This window comes from Canis aureus, chromosome 32, assembly GCF_053574225.1.
Source record: "Canis aureus isolate CA01 chromosome 32, VMU_Caureus_v.1.0, whole genome shotgun sequence".
NCBI lineage: Eukaryota > Metazoa > Chordata > Mammalia > Carnivora > Canidae > Canis > Canis aureus.
The window spans coordinates 37,870,973-37,885,615 of record NC_135642.1 but is presented as its reverse complement, the minus strand read 5'-3'; the positions used below and the strand labels follow the sequence as shown (position 1 = coordinate 37,885,615).

At 43.4% G+C, this 14,643-nt stretch overlaps 1 protein-coding gene across 3 annotated transcripts in view; it reads right to left on the bottom strand.

The window, feature by feature from the left end:
* Positions 1–12,146, bottom strand: part of GLCE (glucuronic acid epimerase) — a 117,843-nt gene extending 105,697 nt beyond the window's left edge. For 2 of the 3 annotated variants that reach the window (XM_077881661.1, XM_077881660.1), the window contains exon 1: positions 11,942–12,146. The gene's annotated coding sequence lies outside the window, so the exon portion shown is untranslated. The remainder of the gene's footprint in view (positions 1–11,941) is intronic. The other variant, XM_077881662.1, reaches the window with a different exon arrangement.
* Between the last annotated feature and the right edge of the window lie 2,497 nt (positions 12,147–14,643).

Sequence of the window (14,643 nt, the reverse complement as noted above, 5' to 3'; positions counted from 1 at the left end):
AAAAACTTGGCTTTCTTTTTTGGAACAGTACTACAGAATTGGTACTATAAACAGAAGTGCTATTGTCAAAGAATCGATCCAATAATAAAAAGAGCTAAGGCCACTTGTCTTATAGAAAATTACTGCCAAATGCTGCCAGACCCTGCTTTTCTTCCTTCTGGGCTAGTAGCCAAATACTAATCATTTTTAGACCCTTTCTAATTTTTAGTACACAATTTAGTACACAATACCACATCTGAACTAGACGGTATTTTAATGAATGTTCTCCATAATTTGTCTAATGTTTTGGCAAACAAATACATACACACATATGATCTACTATACTTCTGCAAATACATATAAGAAAGTGATTAACAGTGGTTCCCTCTCAGGCAACTGTTTAGGTCCTTGAGTTTTGTGTGTTTTTGTAAAAACTATCCAAAAAGTTAATTTATCCACTAAGAGAAAATATTAATTCCAATTAAAATATCTTACTTTACAACATAATACATAAGGGATTCTTTTAAAAATATTTTAATATGTAATCGTTTTAAAAACTATTTACAATGTTCAACTTCACTTGTAATCAAAAAAACATAAATTAAAGTAAGATCATTTTTGCTTACCAAATTAGAAAAGCTGAATATTAGCATATAAATTGGCATAACCCTTCTAGGAAGCAATACGGCAATATCTAATTTTTCTTTTAGGTCTTACCTTTCACTGAACATTTCTATTCCTATCCTAAAAAAAATAAATATGGAGAATGACTTATGCAAAGATTTTCTTCAATGTTATCAGCAGAGGAAAGAAATGTTCAATAATTGGAAATTGTTAAATCACATTCATTCAACAGAACTGTGCTACTATTAAAAGTTTGCTTTTAGGGTAGCCTTCAGCCTAGGGTGTGGATTTTGGAGACCAGGGATCGAGTCCTGCCTCAGGCTCCCTGGATGGAGCCTGTGTCTCTGCCTCTCTCTCTCTCTCTGACACTCTCTCTCTCTCTCTGTGTGCGTGTCTCTCATGAATAAACAAATAAAATCTTTAAAAAAAAAAAAGTTTGTTTTTTAAACAATTTTAACAAAGTAGGAAAGTCTTTATGATATAATGCTTGGTGGAGCAATAAACAGTATGCATACGAGTAAGTATATTGATGCATTCATGGAAGGAGGAAGAATGTATACTAAAACGTTAGTAATGTTTATATGTGGGCTGAGTTTATTTTGCTTTTCTCCAATTTTTATTTATTTATTTTTGAAGATTTTATTTATTTATTCACAAGAGACACACAGAGAGAGGCAAAGGCATAAGCAGAGGGAGAAGCAGGCTCCCTGCAAGGAGCCCAATGCTGGACTCCATCCCAGGACCCTGGGATTATCACCTGAGCCTAAGGCAGATGCTCGATCACTGAGCCACTCAGGTGCCCCTTTCTCCAAGCTTTTAAAAGAATACCTAGAACTTATACAAAAAGGGAGAAAATACAATATAAACATATAAAACATAAACACATATCTTTATTCTTAAGTTTATAATACTGCAAAAAAAAGTTTATAATACTGCAAAACTGATGCAGTATTTAATCAGTTGAAATAAACTAAATCAAAACCTTCTAGTTAACATTTAGGGAAACCCAAATTACTATGTATCATTAAGATCATTCCTACCATACGATAAACACTACCAGCTAGCTCATTTTTTAAATCAATAAAAAAGACAACCTCAGACTAGTATATAGGTACACAAATGGACAAAAATTAAATCCCATCAAACAGGATTAATAATGTAGTTATGAGATAAATTATAATACTTATTAGGATAAATAATATCCATGGAAGAAAGAACTACTTAAACTAACACATAACATCTAAATTAACAAATATAACAAAACTTTTCCTTTAAATGCACTGAGTCTGCTACTGGGAAAAACAAGAGTTATTGATGAATAAATAATCACTTCTCAGACATTAATCTATATAGTTTCAAATGTAAATGGAGTGTACCCCTAAAGACTGCCCACTTAACTCACAAGTTCACTATTACTCCTGGCACCCTTCAGTGGATTACCAATGCCTTAAACCCAAATTCCTTACATGGGTTTTAAACTCATGGGATGGTCCTTGCTTTCACTCCCCACTCCTCCCTTCTCACTGGCTTTCTACACCGGAACCCAGTAGTTTCCAAGAAAGCGTGATCCTTGAACCAGCAACATTTCCATCACGTGTAAACACGTTAGAACTCCGAATTCACAAACCCTACTCCTACCAGGAGATTCATATGCACGTGAAAGCTTGAAAACCACTGCTCCAGCCTTCCTGAATTGCCTGCAGATGCCCAAATCTGTCCTGTTCTCTCTCTGCAAATGCAGTTACCTACCTACCATGTTCTTTTACCTCTTTCCCTGAGGTGTCCCATTCACCTTGTTTCCTACTCATCTTTCAAGTCTTAGCTTAGAAATCACTTCAAAAGAAAATTATACTTTCCCAGAATTAGAAAAATATTTCTCAAGATTTCTTCTATTATTGTAGCTCCCGTTTGCATTCTTCACCAACTAAAGCCATTTCTAGAATTACTTACAGCCATCAAAGAAAGCTTTTGCTTGACACACCCCAAAACATATCTAACCCATGACAAAAATTAAGATTCACAGCTTTTCTACCTGTGTTATGAATGCATTGGTATAGCTGATTTTAAAGTGTACAGAATCTTAGAAAAAATATACTGTATGGAAAAACTGATTTCTATAGTTGAAAAACTATAGAAAAATAGCCGACCAGTTCTGAAATTCACATCTTGAAATTAATCTGAATGTTCTCCTTCCTGCACATATTTCTCCCATCTCCTAGAGAAGGGAAAGCAAGTAATAAGTAATATGGCTTTAAAAAAGGCAATCCCAGATGAAAAAGAAACATATAAAGTCTGGATAAAGCCATGTTTTTACGTCAGATATAGAAAATAATACGGACTAGAAATGGTTCAATATTGTGAATAAGTTTGAGATAATCTCACTGTACATGATTAGTTGCTAATTTTTTAAAAAAGATTTTATTTATTCATGAGAGACAGAGAGAGAGAAAAGCAGAGACAAAGGCAGAGCCTTTGCTCCTGCATGGGGCCCAATGCAGGACTTGTTTCCGGACCCCAGGATAACACCTGAACGGAAGGCAGACACTCAACTGCTGAGCCACCCAGGCATCCTGATTTTAACTAATTTATCTTCAGTCATTTAATGATCATCTAGCATGTGCTATAAAAACCATGTGGTATTAAGAATTATGTCTCTCTCTCTCTCTCTCTCTCTATATATATATATATACCCACACACACATAAGGAGATGAGGTTAACTCCTAGTTATTTAGCCAATAAATTAATCTTTTTAAAAAAGATTTATTTACTTGAGAAACAGAGACAGAGAACATGAGCAAAGGAGGGGGCAGACTGAGAAGAGAGAGACTCCTCAAGCAGACTCCCAGCTGAGTACAGAGGCCTATGGAAGCTTGATATCAGGACCCTGAGCTCATGACCTGAAATCAAGAGTCGGACACTCAACTGATTGAGCCACCAAGCACTCCAAGAAATTAATCTTTATGCACACCAAAAGAGAGGTACAATGTTGTTTATGGCAGCTTTGTTCCTAAGAGCTAAAAACTGGAAATGGCCCAAATGTAACAAGAGAACAGAAACACATTCATACTCAAACAATAGAAAACTACACCGCAATGAAAAGAATGAATTACTGTTAACTTAAAAAAAAAAAAAAAAAAAAAAAGGACAAGGGACGCCTGGGCGGCTCAGTGGTTGAGCTTCTGCCTTCAGCTCAGGGCGTGATCCCGGGTCCAGAGATCGAGTCCCATGTCCTGCTCCCTGTGAGGAGCCTGCTTCCCCTTCTGTCTATGGCTCTATGTCTCTCATGAATAAATAAAATCTTTAAAAAAAAAAAAAAAGGATGAATCTTGCAGACACACAATGCTGAGCAAAGGAAGAAACCAGGTTGATTCCATTCGTATGAAGTTCATAAAAATAAAACTAATCTGTTGTGACAGAAGTCTGAACAGTATTTGGGGAAATACTGACTAGGAGAGAACATGAGGAAGGTTCTAAGGTCCTAGAAGTGTGTTCTATATCTTGATCTGGTTGGGGACTACATGTTTACACACATAGAAATTCATTGAACTGTTTATAATTTCTGTACTTTACTGTATAAGATATTCTTGAAGTCCCATAAATTTTTTAGAAAATGGAAGAGAAAGTTCCTCTTTCTCTATGCCAGCCAAGAAAAAAGGAAGAAAGGAAAAAAGGAAGAAAAAAAAATGTTACATAATTTTCAAATTCCTGCTTTAAAGTTCAATTGTCGGGATTCCCTGGGTGGCTCAGCGGTCTAGCGCCTGCCTTCCACCCAAGGGTGTGATCCTGGAGACCCGGGATCAAGTCCCACGTGGGAAGACAATGAAAATATAGAGAATGCTGAATAACTGGAAGAACTAAACAAAGCAAGGAAGAGAAACCGAAAGAGTATGTATGGAAGAGCTGCTGTGATTTTAAGTAAGGGAGCCAGTAAAGGCCTCACAGAAGGGGTAATATTTTAATTAAGACTTAAAGGAAGTAAGGGAGGGAGACATGGATGTTTGGAAGAACGTGTTCAAGGCCTTCCGAGACAGAGAGAAGGCCACTGTGAGTAAAAACTAAACAAAACAGTTTTACTGAGTTTAATTAAGAGTTTTACTCCAAAAAAAAAAAAAAAAAGAGTTTTACTCCAATGCCTTCTTTAAAAATTAGTTTAGGGGCAGTTGGGTAGCTCAACCAGTTAAACACCTGACTCCTGATTTAGGCTCAGGTCATCAGATCAAGCCCCTAGGTCAGGCTCCACACCGTGCATGAAACCTGCTTAAGATTCTCTCTCTCCCTCTGCCCCTTCACCCCCCAACTCCCTTGTGCTCTATTTAAAAAAAAAAAAAAAAAAGATTAACTTAAATCGGGAACCTGGCTGGGTCAGTTGGTAGAGTATGTGACTCTTGATCTCAGGTTTGTGAGTTCAAGCCTCACCTTAGGTGTAGAGATTACTTAAAAATAAAAGTCCTAAAAAAAAGAAAGGATTAACTTAAGTCAAATCTTTTCTACACAGAAACTTCTGTAATCACTAGCTCAGTCCACCCTTATCTCATCTTCTGAGCTCCTACAGCTGTACCACTCCTGGCATCTTTACATACTATCTCGTAATTAAATATATACTGTCTCACACTCCCAAATAAATCTTTTTTATCTCCATTAGTTGGCTTATGGTACTTAAATGGTTACTAGTAAGGCTGATGCTAATAACAACTTCAGCAGGCATAAGATTAGTTAACTGTGGATAGATTTAAAAAAAAAAAAAAAGATTTACTTATCTGAGAGACAGAGAGAGAGAACAGGAGAGGGAAAGGGGAAAAAGAGAAGCAGACTCCCCATTAGGCAGGGAGCCAGATTCGGACCTGGATCCCAGGACCCTGGGATCATGACCTGAGCCAAAGGCAAACACGTAACTGAACCACGTAGGCACCCCTTGTGGGTAGAGTTTTAAAAGAAAGAGGAAGGAAAGAAACCAAGACAAGGCAACTATGTGAGTAAAGGCACTGAGGCGTCTCCATGTGTCATGATCCAAAGTCTGGATTTTCTCTGAGCCATGTCCTTAAGACTCTGAGATCCTCAACATCACTTTTCTAAAAGCCACTCCAGGCTTTTTTTTTTTTCAGGGGTGGGGGAATCAGGCACCTGGTATTCCTTTCAAATAATGATTTTATAACACCAATGTACACAATTAGCTTAAAGAAAATCTTAACCAATTAGCGACATGATCTTGAGCAAGTCATTCAACTACTCTTGTGTATGTCAGTTCCCTCATACGCTAAAATGAAGAGTTGGATTAAATGATATCTAATGTCCAAACAATCTCAAATTCTCTACTTTAGCATTTTTGAAAAAAACTGAATGAATAAACATTATAACCTAATGTTATACCTTCAATTTATGAAATGAATAAAATATCTATTAATAATTTTTTTTAAGATTTTATTTACTTATATATGTGAGACCTAGGGAGAGGCAGGGACACAGGCAGGGAGCCGATGTGGGACTCCATCCCAGGGTCTCCAGGGTCACACCTTGGGCTGAAGGTGGCGCTAAACCGCTGAGCCACCCGGGCTGCCCTCTATTAATAATTTTAATACACAGAATAAGCAATCATATTCAGAAAGCAGTATAGTATTTGGAAAAAGCATAGAACCAGGAATACAACAGACCTGAACCTATTATAGCCTGCTGCTTAGTAGATAATGACCCTGAGCAAGTTATTAAATCTTCAACCAATCAACAGATAACATAAAGACACACACATGTTGGCCACTATCATGTCCCATGCAAAAAGCAGCCAAGGTGAAAGTATCTACCAATCACTGATAGCCAAAATCTGAAATACCCCAAATTAGTTTATAACTCTCCTAGCAATTTTAATTATAGGGACTAATGGTTGCCTCAAAATCTTCAAGTTTAACAGAGTAACCCTTAGTGCTGGGAGTCTCACTTCTTAAGTATGAAGATAAGAACTATAGATCTAATATTAGTTTGTGGGACGCCTGGGTGGCTCAGTGGTTGAGCGTCTGCCTTTGGCTCAGGGCTTGATCCCAGGATCCGGAATCGAGTCCTACATCAGGCTCCCTGCATGAAGCCTGCTTCTCCCTCTGCCTATGTCTCTCTCTCTCTGTCTGTGTCTCTCATGAATAAATAAATAAATAAATCTTAAAAAAATAATGATATCAATTTGTGGTCATAGGGATAAGAGAATAAGATAACTTTAGAAAGCCCAAAATTTTTGAAAAATAGGACAAGACTGAGATTTGGGCTTAACTCGGACATTGGAAAAATATCAATCTTGGCATTGAGAATTCAAACCTGTAATGAGAGCCAACTGTGTAAAATAAGCAATAGAGATTTAAAAATAAGACAAATATAAACCTGGCTTTGAGTCCAGGAAGATCCAGTGACAGACAAATAATTACAGCATACTTGCAAACACAAGAGAATGAATGAACAAGACAAAGAGAGTGAATAACCTGGTGTGGTAAGGAAGAGGGAGGACACAGAAAACTTAAAAGCAGATAGTGCTTAAGTTATATCTTGAAAAATCAGAAGACTCTGTCAGCAAAACAGGAGGAAGAAAGGCATTCTAAGCAATGGGGAGAATATAGGAGAAGGCTCTGAGTCAGGAAACAGTGTGACTCTTTCAGTGAATTAACTGGATTACTTGAGTTGGAGCTTCAGATTTATGGTGGGGGAAATGCAGATGAGCCAGATGATGAAGGGCCTTGTAATGATAAAAAGTTAGAATTAAATATGTACTGTACATAAAGGAGAAGTATGGATTTTAAGAAAGACGCACTGAACAGATTTGCATTTTAGAAAAGTCACCTTGGTAGCAGTGTAAAGGATGGATTAAAGGGGGTCAACTAGGGCAGCCCAGGTGGCTCAGCGGTTTAGCACCACCTTCAGCCCAGGGCCTGATCCTGGAGACCCGGGATCGAGTCCCACGTTGGGCTCCTTCCATTGGAGCCTGCTTCTCCCTCTGCCTGTGTCTCTGCCTCTCTCTCTCTCTCTGGGTCCCTCATGAATAAATAAATAAATTCTTTTTTTTTTTAAAAAAAAAAGGGGGGGTCAACTACTTGAAACCTCATTCTGCATCCAAAATTAAATAGGGACATTACATTATCACATAGATACTCAACCAGAAATCAGAAATAAAAATAATAATGCTTTAAGAGATAAAGCTAAATTATCAAAAGAAAACCATTTACCTTCATGGAATGTATATTCTGGAATATTTCCTATGTATCTTAAAAAGGAAGAGGTTTCTAAAATTAGGTATCATAAAGAAAAATTACAAGGAACTAGTTGTATCCTGAGAACCAGCTACTCTTCAGGCATCTATCCCTTTTTGTAGACATAATACTGCTGTAGACTTATACTGATTATTGACATGGACTTCTCTTTCATTATATATACATATATATATATGGAAACTGAGGCCCTAAGAGTCTACCCACGGTCATACGCTTAGTAGTACAGTGAAGACTGGAATCCATGTCTTATGATTTCCTTCATAGAAATTGCTTAGTATACCACATTTATAATCCTAAAATTTTAAATTATAGTCCAAAAGACACTCCTGTATTACCACTTTCATTATAGTAATAATGAAATAGTAATACTAAATTATAATAAGGAACCATAATTTTTTTAAAAGCCTCAGAAGAAAAACAAATCTAGATGTATCCATACATTTGACAAAAAAGAAATCCCTTCCTGAAGTCTGTGCCACACAACACAAACACCTCCACTCCCAACACAAAGACACAAGGTATTCTTGTTTAAGGAGTTGAAAAACTTCCCTTCTCAAACTCTTAAATTTTTTTTTAATTTTTATTTATTTATGATAGTCACAGAGAGAGAGAGAGAGAGAGAGAGAGAGAGGCAGAGACATAGGCAGAGGCAGAAGCAGGCTCCATGCACCAGGAGCCCGACGTGGGATTCGATCCCGGGTCTCCAGGATCGTGGCCTGGGCAGCTAAACCGCTGCGCCACCAAGGGATCCCCTCAAACTCTTAAGTTTGAAAAAAGAAAGGCCTTAAATTAGTTTATCTTTATATAATTAAATATCCAACATCCTTAACATGTTTTTAACATTTTGCTTAGTTCTCAGTATTCTTATTCTGTTGTGCTCCCCACCCTCTATAAGTCTAGATTCTTGAAATACATGTTTTCCTTCACTAGTACACACAGTAGAAGTGGCAACACTGACAAAGTGCCTTATAAATAAATTTGCATAGCAACCAAAAAGTTTTAATTTTTAGACTTCTTTAAATTGCACTTAAGTTACATGCACTCATGTTAATACATTCAAATAATATAAAAGCATAAAATTAGTAGCTCTCTTCCTTGCCTCTACCACACTCTTTTTTCTTTTTTTTTTAAGATTTTATTTATTTATTCATGACAGACACAGAGAGAGAGAGAGAGAGAGAGGCAGAGACAGAGGCAGAGGGAGAAGCAGGCTCCAGGCAGGGAGCCCGATGTGGGACTCGATCGAGGGACTCCAGGATCACACCCTGGGGGGAAGGCAGGTGCTAAACCGCTGAGCCACCCAGGGATCCCTTCTACCACACTCTCTTAAAGAATCCCCCAAATACTCATAAGTTCAATGTGTATCCTTACAGACTTTTAAATGCTTGTGTAACAAATGGTGCTAATCCTCAGAGTCAATATCAAATAGAAACACCCAAACTGTACTGATCATAATTCAGTCTTCAATAATTCATAAGATAGATAATTATCTTATTTGGTTTCTGGTTATCACAACAGACATCAATTACGTTATTATTCAGGAGTTATAAAAACAATGAGCTGAACCCCAAATACCCTGTTTCCCCATTATTAGCATCTCAATGATTTTATGTATTCATTTTATTTGCTTTCTCTATATACAGGTTACATGTGAGGTACATGGAATCACTGCACCTCCAGTGCTGTGACACTTATCAGATAATCAAATATTTGTTAACCGGATCATATGTTTACTTAGAAATCATGGAAGCTGCTCTTTTTAAAAGTTACTGAAATTTGCTTGTCATTTGTCTTTCATAAATAACGAGGAAAACAAAGGTCTGCTTAGGGTTTTTTGGCTGGAGTTCCAATCAAGTATCTGCTCAGTTGATCAATTTTTATACCTATGGAAGTCAGTTCAGGCAAAAACAAAAAAACTTAAGCTTGTTAATGGGTTAAATACTGCTATGTAGGATTCCCCCTCCCTTTTTTTTTTTTTTTTTTTTAAACGATTGCAAAACCCAAGGATTAAGTACAGGATCCCTAATCTTTCTGGTTCTAACATCAAAAGAAACGTCAATCTTAAAAAAAAAAAAAAAAAAAAAACTGTCACTAAAGAAAAAGACTAAGGCAGGCAAAAGTCTTGGCTCTGGCATAGCTGAATTTGTCTTGTTTAGCCAAAATGACAGAATTACTGTGAATATGGGCTCCCCACCTCCTGCCACATCAGACTCATCAGGCTCATCATTTACAGGCCTCTGGGATGAAGCAGGTCTCTAACCCCAAGAACGGACAAGCAAGTGCACAAACTTTACAAGCTATATGTTTTTTTAAAAACCACATACACAGGGACGCCTGGGTGGCTCAGCGGTTGACTGCCTGCCTTCAGCCCAGGGCCTGTTCCTGGAGCCCTGGGATCAAGTCCCACATCAGGCTTCCTGCATGGAGCCTGCGTCTCCCTCTGCCTCTCTCTCTCTCTCTCCCTCTCTCTCTGTCTCATGAATAAAATAAATTTTTAAAATCTTAAAAAAAAAAAAAACATACACACACATACAGGTCATTTTATTTGAATTTCACCTAAGTCTGGGCTAGTTACCAAGAAGTCTGCATTAGAGTCTAGACTAACTCAACCTGTACAATAAAGCTATTAATATTAAGCAGGCGTCTCTAAAAGAGCTGCTGGCCATCCTTACAGGTCTCCAATGACGCTTCTGCAGGGCCCTAGCTTTGGGACTCCAAATTCCCAAGACATCATTCGAAGACTCACTCAATCTCAAATTATCCCTCTCCACGAACGTTTTTCAAAAGGACAGAGAGAAGCCAGGACACGCCTCCCATCACTACTGGACTCGGTCTCACACTCAGGGAAGACTTTCGGGACGGATCTGATAATGCAGGATCGGCAAAGCCGAGCGACTACCTAAGAGAGCGCAGCCCAAACCACCCAGCCTGCCTTCCGTCTGCTCCGCGGCTGGCACGCTCCGGCCGAGGGACACACGCCTCCCAAGGGACCCAGAGTCTGCACCAAGGGACCCAGAGTCGCACCAAAGGACCCAGAGTCTGCACCAAGGGACCCAGAGTCTGCACCAAGGGACCCAGAGTCGCACCAAAGGACCCAGAGTCTGCACCAAGGGACCCAGAGTTTGCACCAAGCGACCCAGAGTCTGCACCAAGCGACCCTGAATTTGCACCAAGGGACCCAGAGTCTGCACCAAGGGATCCAGAGTCTGCACCAAGGGACCCAGAGTCTGCACCAAGGGACCCAGAATTTGCACCGAAGGCCCCAGAGTCTGCACCAAGGGACTCAGAATTTGCACCGAAGGACCCAGAGTCTGCACCCAGGGGACCCAGAGTCTGCACCAGGGGACCCAGAGTCTGCACCCCCCTAAGGTGCTGCCACCGTCTCGCTCCCAGAGCAGCGAGACCAGCACGCCCCCCACCCCCACCCCCACCCCCCCGCACCCCCACGGGGATCCCGGGGCAGGGCAGAGAGCGAACTGCAGAACCAAACCCGCGATGTCTCCAACTCGCAATCCTCCCGCGGAGCACCGAGACCTGCTCCAGGACGCTGGGCGCTGGGCGGGCTCCCGATGCCCCTAGGCCCCCCCCCCCCCGCCCCAGCGGACCTCAGCAGCGCCCGCCGAGCCGCGCCCTCCGCTCCAGGGCTCCGGGAGCCCCCGCCGGCTCGCTCGCCCTGCCGCCCCCTTTCGGACTAGGGACCTCGCCAAGGTGCCGCCCCGCCTCGGGGCGAGGCAGAACCCCCGGAGCAGCCCACCAGGCGGCCCGGCCCCCGCAGGGCGCACACACCTCGCCCCGAGCACGGAGGCGCCGCTCCATCACCCAGGGACGCCAAACCCTCCGGCTCGGAGGACCCTCCGGACCCCCGGGACCCGCCTCTTCCGACACGGAGCACCCGCCCAGCCGACCGCTCTGCCCGCCGGGCGCCGGCGACCGCGCCGACAGGAGCCCCCCGTCCCGGAACCCCCGGACCCCGCACGTCCTCGTGGACCCCGCGCCCCGCCCCCCGCCCTCCCGCGCCCCGCGGAGCCGCCCCCGTCGGGAGCCAGCCCGCCCCGACCGCTCCGCAGCCCGGGAGGCGCGCCCGGGGCTTCCTCACCTGGGGGCGCCGGAGGGCGAGCGGACCGAGCAGCCCCGAGCCGGAGAAGGCGGCGGCAGGGAAGGGGCGGCCCAGGCCTGCGGCTGCCGCAGCTCCGAGCTCCCCGCCAGGCAGCGCCCGTGTGTGCAGAGCCCTCCCGCTTCGCGCGCAGCCGGGAGACCGAGCCTCCGCCGTGCCCGCCGCTCTTCCCGCGAGATCCCGGCCGCGGCCAGGGGGCGGCCGCGGCGGCTCGAGTGACAGCCGGCGGAGCCTGTCGGCGGCGGCGCGGGGGGCGGGACTCGGGCCCCCTCGCGGCCAATGGCAAAATAGAAAAGGCGATTCGCCCCGCCCACCGCCTCTCCCCTCCCCCGCCCGTCACAATTAACCGGGGGCGAAGGTAGCAGCGACCTGGCGGAGAGCGGCGAGGCCTCGCGGAGGGCGCGGCGGTGGGGGGGGCTGCTCAGCCTCGGTAGACACACCTGGCTCGGGGAAGAAGCGGGTCCTTGCTGCGGTGTGGACCGAGGCGCCGTCACCCTTGGTTACGGTTACGGCGCGCCCTCGAGGGCGTCAAGGCTGCACCTTCCTGGTCGAAAGCGCATCCTGCTGGGGCTGCCCCGGTGTCAGCCTCCCCCTCCACCCCCCACCCCTCCCCACCTCGCCTCTCTTCCCTCCCAGCCTCGAACAGGGCGTCATTGTTGCAATGCATGCCCGTGAGCTCGGGACATCTGGTCTGACAAAGGACTGTCTTCTGATCCGTGCAGTTTTTTGTTTGTTGTTTTTCTTTTGTTTGTTGTTCCTACTGCAGGCCTTCTAGAAGGGTAAAAAGTAAATCTCGCCTGAGTCCCAGTATTGCAGGTTTGCAAAATTGCACGGAAAAGTCCCATCACGGGTAGACCCCAGCGTCTGATACTCGCGGGACACTGAATAAATGTGAAAGGAATGAATGAGGAATGTGATATTTGAATATTTGAAATCTGGACCCGATTCCCCTCCCCCCCCCCGCCGCCCCCGAAAATTTGGGCATTTTTGGCCTTTTCTCTATAATGACAGCTCGTCTCTTCACCCATAAATCCAATCACTCCATTATGATGCCTATTCTGTAGCCTTCATTCATCTTACCCGCCCCCCTTCCCTTACCCACAGCGAGAAGTGCCCTTTCTCCTCATCAAGGTTAACCCCTGCACCTGTGCATGCATCTCAGCCTTTCCCAGGTTTTGTTGAATCATTGGATCCTTTCTTTCCCCCATTATCAATTTTCCCCTCTAATCTAGCTCTTTTCTCCTACAAACACACTCAGTCTCCTCCAACCTTTGAACAGAACAAAACCTCCCTACCTCTTCCACCCTGTAAAGCTATTCTATCTCCTCTCAGAATCACATTTTCATGAGACATTAAAGTGTTTGCTGTCTCCACTTTCTCATCTCTTATTTCCCCCCCCCCGCCGGACTACAATGTTACTTTCACCCACCCAATCTGCTCTTCTCTCAATGGTCACAAAAAAACCTCTTTCCTAATGGCAAATGTTCTATTTTTGGGCTTCTTTCCCAATGACCTCTCTACAGCTTTTGACAGTGCTGGCCCTCTCCTCCTTTGGTGCCTGCCTAACTACATTCTTCTCATTCCCCAACTACTCTTCTGACTTTAGGGGAGTAGGGGAAGGAGGGAGGTCCCCTTTCCTGGTCTTCAAATGGTTATGTATTGATGTTTCCTTATCTTATAGCCATATCTTGTCTAAGAAAAATGGCCACACATATCTGCACACTTTGAATGCCAATAAATGGCTCAGACAAGAGCTGTTAGAAGAGGCCAGTTGGAGGAGGCATGACTAAGAAGCTGGGTCTTATAACAGTAGCATGGCCCATACAAATGCAGGAGAGAAATAGAGGCCTTTCAGAGAAAAATAGTATGAACCAGACACAGAGGAAAGGACGTGGGCCTAGTCTGGCTATGGGTTGACCAGTTTGGTTGATGGAAGATTCCTGCAGAATAGCAGTGGGAGGTAAGATTAGAGAGGAGTCAATAGTAAAAGGCCTTCCAAATCAGCCAGGCTGATTCAACTTGGTACTGTATTAAAGGTGGAGCCAGAACCAACCCTGATATTTGTAGGGTACACAAAAAGGCTACGTGTAGAAGCCCACAGTCAAATGTATAAGTATGTAAAAGTTATAAAACAAGCTAACAAACTGTGAAATTAAAATGTGTATGTGTGCATATGTGTGTGTATCCTTTCACCTTGAAAATACACTTTCAATACAACTTGGAAGACCAGGTCTGAACTTAGAATTCTGGGATTTCTCAGAGTCCCTTGCTAAAACAGGGAGAGCTGGTTTCCATACAGAGCAGCCCTCCCCACTTCGCTTCCCACAGCCAGTTAAGCCTCACATCCCATAGGCCCTCCAGCCCACATGTCCACTTTTCCCTCTACAAAACTGTCATTTCTTGGCCACTCCACAGGTCCAAGAGTATTTATCAGAAGGTCTAGGGGAGAAGACCACATGGGTCCTAGGAGTGGGCTCACAGCCATTTGGGAAGGGAATTCTGGCTTCTGGGTACCTGGACCAAGGTCTGAAGAGGTGAAATTGGCTCCAGAGGGACACATTTCCTTTGGCTTGTTGGCCTCCTCCTCGGTATTTAGGAATGCAGCTGGAGGAGAGCCTGAGCCAGAGCAGTGCCCCTGAAAGTCAGGCCCCCCCAACTGTGCCTAAAGGTGGTACCAGCAGAGC